The sequence below is a fragment of the Bos indicus x Bos taurus genome, chromosome 3 (assembly GCF_003369695.1).
Source record: "Bos indicus x Bos taurus breed Angus x Brahman F1 hybrid chromosome 3, Bos_hybrid_MaternalHap_v2.0, whole genome shotgun sequence".
Classification (NCBI taxonomy): Eukaryota; Metazoa; Chordata; class Mammalia; order Artiodactyla; family Bovidae; genus Bos; species Bos indicus x Bos taurus.
Genome location: NC_040078.1, coordinates 89,280,980 through 89,286,979, shown reverse-complemented (window position 1 = coordinate 89,286,979; position 6,000 = coordinate 89,280,980).

The following is a 6,000-nucleotide window of genomic DNA, read 5'->3' as shown; positions in this document are numbered from 1 at the left end:
TCCATCCATGGGGATTTTCCACACAAGAATACTGGAGTGGGTTGCCATTTCCTTCTCCAGGGGAACTTCCCAACCCACGGATCAAACCCGGGTCTTCCGCATTGTAGGCAGATGCTTTAGCATCTGAGCCACAAGGGAAGCCCCCAACACTTGGTACCTGTCATTTCCTCTGTCTGGATGGGCTTTCCTCTCGGATCCCCATCCTCCATCCTGAGAACCCATGTTCGTCTTTTCAAGATCCATCTTAAATGTCACCTCCTTTGCAAAGCCTTCCTTGACTATCCCAATGAAAGGAACTACTTCCTCTTTTGGCTCCATAGCATTATCTCTAGGATACTATTTGTGACACTTGAGCTGCTTCACTCCCTTGACTCAGAGCCCTTCTCTCTATCCTCTGGCTTTGACAGGTGTCTCTGCCCACGTTCTGCCCCCTACTCACCTGTTTGGAGACTGGCTTCTTCTTCCTTGTGTTTTATCCTCAGGCTTTCACGATCTTGAGGCTCTTCTCAATCTGGCTCTTGCTTTCTTGATATAGATTCCCTTCTCTAGTTCCTAGCCCCACGAATGCCACTGCCACCCTCTTCGATATTCCTCAGGTGAGTCCCAGGATCTACGGTGAAATTAACTTGAATCTGGCACCATTACAGAGATACTCCCCTTGGCCAACTTTCCTTGTGCCTCTGGCATGTTGGTTTTCTTTCAGTGAAGAACAAATCTTCCTTAAGGTGATAGTTTCCAGTGCTGTCCGTGGTTTGCAAATTATAGAACCACTTGCAAAAATTCAATTCTCACTCCACCTAAAACATCATCAGCACAAAGCATGGATAGCTTTGAAGAATATTATTTTTTGAGTAAGCTCATGTGGAGTTTGATAAATCCTTATCCTCATGATCTATAAACCAGACATTTCCACCGAGAGAACATGGCATTGTTAGTGGCAATCCACATGCATTAATGTAACAGATATTAACTTAGCGCCTTCCATCTTTGATTCAGGTAAATATACAAAGAGCTAGAGAAAGCTATCATAGCCAACCATGAGCAGCAGTTTCCTGAAATCTAGGTGTATCCCAAACAAAAGTGGGAAGGCAGTTATTTACTCATTGTCCCCAGGAAGCATAGAGCAGTCAAGGAAAGAGGGGTCTGTCCCCATCTAATTCTGGCCACACCATTTATCTGGAGAGCATGTTTTCTGACTTGAATTTCAGTTCCTTTTTTCTTCTTCTAAAATGCAAGTTAAAACACTCACCTTATGGCCTGTTGTGAGAAGAAAACCAAAAATATAGATATGTTTCATCTCAAATACCATCCTCTTAAAAAAAAAAAAAAAAAAAAGCCCTGAGGAGGAGGTGGGGAAAGAAGGGCCTGGTGAAAAGCGGGAAACTTCCAAGTGGAATCAAGTACTGAGCTGCTAAGGGATAGAATCCTGGACTAGCTGTTTGGGGGTAAGGAGGCAGAAGGGACTGGCGGGTCACAGGTCAGCCCCATCTAAGGCAAGTGGACCACTGTGTTGGGCCAGTTCAGCAACAAGGCAGAGGGAGACTCTAGGAGACTGAGGAGGGACTTAAAGCAGCAGTCCAGTCTGATGAGACAGGAAGTGATCCCACCTCCCAGGGAGAATCAGGGGCTTGGCTCAAGAAAGTCAGACCTGTGGCCACTCTGGGGGGACTCCTCTCTCCCATGGGGACAGCAAAGTCAACTCCAAACCCCACTTGCTGGTGGTGTTCACCAACTCCCTCCACGGTCAGAACTGGCTCAGTGCTGAGCAGGGTGGGGCTGGATCAAAGCTTCTGGGGGATCTAGGGAGGAGAGGTAACAGCTGCTTAGGGTGCAACTTTATGATGGAATTCCAGAAACCTGCTACATGTCATTTTAATTTTTTCCTTGTCTCTTGGAAAGCCTGGTGGAAATATTAGACTCACCCAGACTTAAGTCTACAAGAATTAATAACAAGGAGCCATGGAAGTTCTTAGAAGAGAGTCAATAGGCAGAGAAATGCTTAGGAATATTTTGCAGACATTGTTTCAGAAGAAAGACAAGGTGATCACCTTACGAGGCCTGTCCTGCAGTGGTAGTGGGATGTAGAAGGGGATACAGATGGACATGCGTGATCAAGGTGGAACCGTAAGAATTCTTATGTAAAGGCTAGGGAAAGAGATGTGGATGGTGGTGAGTCAGGTAGCACTTCTTCACTGGCCTCTTCAGGGTACTCTGTCTCTGTAGGAGAAAGGCTGGATGCTTCAGCTACCACACTCCCCCTACCACACTGCCCCTTGCAACGGAGAAGCTCAGAAAGTGAGAAAGGGTGAGGCTGAGAGTCTAACCATGTGGAGTGGCCCAGGTAGAGCCTTGAAAGTGGGAAGATGAGGGTCACAGTAGCTCACACCATAGTTGAATGTCAAGCCACTTCTCTGCTGGGTCTCTGCTTCCTATTGGCAGTATGGGAGTTGGTGTTCACTCCTTCTTCCCAGAGAGGATCACGATGGAGTTCATGGTGCAGCAGCAGCCACATGGGCCTGTGAGACCAGATCTACCTCCATTCTTCACCCATTGCGGACCTCACTGTATTCATATTTAACAGACACGAACCTAGGGTTTAGGTGTGTCAAGCACTTTATAAATACCAGCTTATTTATGCCTCATTATTAATACAATGATAATCTCACCTCCATTTTATGATGAGAAGTTAATTCAGCCAACATCACAGAGTTACTGTGTGACAGAGCTGGGCAGCTAGAGTTTGAATTGTACCATGAAGATTTGTATACCTTACGGTAAGAATATTGTTCCTCAGTATTTAATACACACACATTCATCTGTATTGATTTATGCATACATGAGACATAATATTCCAAACTCATGGTTCCATGAAGAAAAACACGTTCTATGCATAGCATACTACTTACATATTAAAAAACCAAGCTCCTATAAGGTAAAACTATGTATTTCTGCGACAAAAATTTGTGAATGGAAATACTTAGAAAATCTAGAAGAGACAATTGAAAACTGGTTTTCTCTGGGAAGGATGGTCAAGAGTTCATTTTTTATGTAATATCAAATTATTGTTAATATTAAGGATATATGTATGATTTCTATGTAATTAAAAACATATAGAATTTAACTTTAACATTAAGTACAAATGAAAGTAATTAGCCTCCAATTAAAATAAACAAATATTAAAAAAAGAAATAAAAATGCTAAAAATAATTAATGGCAAAATAAGCTGGCAGAGAGAGCAGAGTTAGGAGGACTTATGAGAACTTTATGTCTTTTATTATATTTTTATTTTAAAAGATATATATTAAAAATAAATATTTATAAAAATTATTTTATTCATAATCTTTATGAAAAAGGATAAAACATACATGCTAAATAAAACAACATTACTATAAGTTGTAAAGGACAAACAAGGGGTTTCATAGATGGACTGTTGTCTTCCGATCATGGCATGATGTTTTGGCGTGAGGGGAGGTGGGGGCATGTTGGTGCTGTGACAGCGGTGAGAAGAGAGGCAGATTGCAGGGGCTTGGAAATAGGAATCTCTGTGCCCTCTCCTTATTCCAACTTACCTAGCACCATGATCTCTAACACATCTTTGGCTCTGGAGTGGCATTTTGTGTTTGCTGTATTAGCAGAGTCGCTGTCTATCCAAGTTATACAACCGGCCAGCCCTCCCCAAACCATTCTCACCTCTTTTGAAGAATGCATGCAGGGCAGGATGCTTGGTCTTTCTTATGGTCCCCTTTAACCTGTTTAGAGGAAGATAGTGAGTCACTGCAACCTTGGCCGAAGATCAGCTTACTTTGAGAAGGGGACTGATGGATCTCTATCAACTGCTTCATTAGCAGGGTTTGAAGCTTACAGTGAGAAATCACTTATGTGTGAAACTGGAAAACAAACCCCAAAAACTCAGCACAAGAAAACAAAACAGAAGTTATATGAATCCTACTACCAAAGTTTTTGTAAGCTTCTTCTATGAATGTATGTACATGTATATAACCAAAACTGGATCATAATGTGCACATGATTTTATCCTCTGCTATACTGAATTATTAATGAAAAATGGCACGGGAAACCCTGAGACAAAATATAGGTTCTACATCATTTTAGTGAATGCATACTCATATGCATAAATATATACTTACTGATGCTAAAGATAAATAAAAAGACATGGCCCCTTGTCTTCAAGGAGCTTGTCACTGATGATAAAGGCATAGCCTCCCATCCTACAGATATAACATTTAGATAGTCTCACAGTATTAGAAATTTAATTTCTAATATTTCATTATTATACATAATAAGTGAAGAATATCTTAATATCTATCTGTTTGGTATCATGGGAATTTCCATCTTTTAAATTTGTCTTATACATGGAATTACCATGTTGAAAGTTATGCAACTTTTAAAGATTTTGATTTAAAAATTCCTTTGAATCATTCAAAGTGTTTGAGGGTGCCTGTTTCCTCATATCTTCATCAACAAAGAAATAATCATTGCTAATCTGATAGGAAAACATTGTCTTGATGAATTTCTTTGATTACAAAATTTTATACAGCCAAAGAAATACTTCTTGGCCCATAACAATATTGGAAACATAAGGTTTGTAGCAATATAAAATTTCAAAAAGCACAATGAGGTGAGAAGTTTGTTTTCTCCCTTTTGAGGTCCCCCTCTCTAAGGTTACTTACTGCAGGGTTAGCATAAGCCTTATATTGCTCCATGAAAACAATACTCCTGGCATATAGGAGGCACTCAATAGATAATTACTAAATGAATGAGCAGTTTCATGAATAACATAATAAAAATCTTCTATGGATACATAAATACCTACATACATATTTTTATACTATTAATAGAAATGGGGGACTTACCAAACCCATTCTTATTGTTGACACTATTTCATATAGGCTTATTTAGACTTATTTCATTTTGAAGAAAGACTGCATAGTACTGTAATTTAATGTGCTCCCTACTGATAAAACATTTTGCTGTTTTCTACCTCTAGCTATTATTTATGGGCTTTTTGCATTTCTTCTTTGGGTACTGTTTGTTCATATTCTTTACTTTTCTATAAGTATTTTCCTATAAGCTTTTAGGAGCTTTCTGTGTATTCAGGATAATAAAGTTTTTTTTTTAATAATACTTCCCTAATTTTTCCATCACCTTTAAAAAAATAAATTTCAAAGAAGTTAAATCTCTACCCATTTATATAAATATGTATTTTCTGCATTTGGTATTAGACTTATGAGGTTGTTTTCTACCCCATATGGATATTCATTTATTTATTCTCATATGCTTTGATGGATACATATGATATTTAATTTCTGTGGATTTTAATTAACTATATGATGTGAAGTAAGACTCTTTTTCTAACAGTATTTATTATCCCATTTTTATTTATTGAATAGTCTTTATCCCCACTGCTCTGAATACTTTCAACTATCCATTGATTAATTATACACTCATTTATTGAGCTCATTTCTACAGTTTACATTGTTTCATAGGCCATTTTATTCTTTGTCCTATGCCAAAAACCCTAAGTGATTTTAGCTTTATGTTTTGAGATCTAAGAGACTGTTTATCCTCATTGCAATATTTTTTTCTTGCATATCTCACATGATTTTCTCTTCAGATATGCTTTACATTACTGAATATAAATGTGATTGAAGGTGGAGAACTGAGATCATGATTGAAACTGAACTGTGACAAATTAAGAACTGACATTTTTATAATCTTGAAACTTCCTCCCTGGATTTGTTGTTTCTCTGTGCCATGTTACAAGGTTTTATAATGAAAAAATATCTAGATCGTATGAATTTACATCAGTATTAAATTTACTTTTGCATATTTTATTCTTGTTATTTTTATGGCACGTATTTTTCCATTAAAAATAACAGTGTTCTAAAAGGTTATTTACAATAATATAGAAAATACTGATTTTTATATATTTATTTAAAAAATAACCACCTTGATTCTTTTATTAGTTCTTACAGCTTCTGG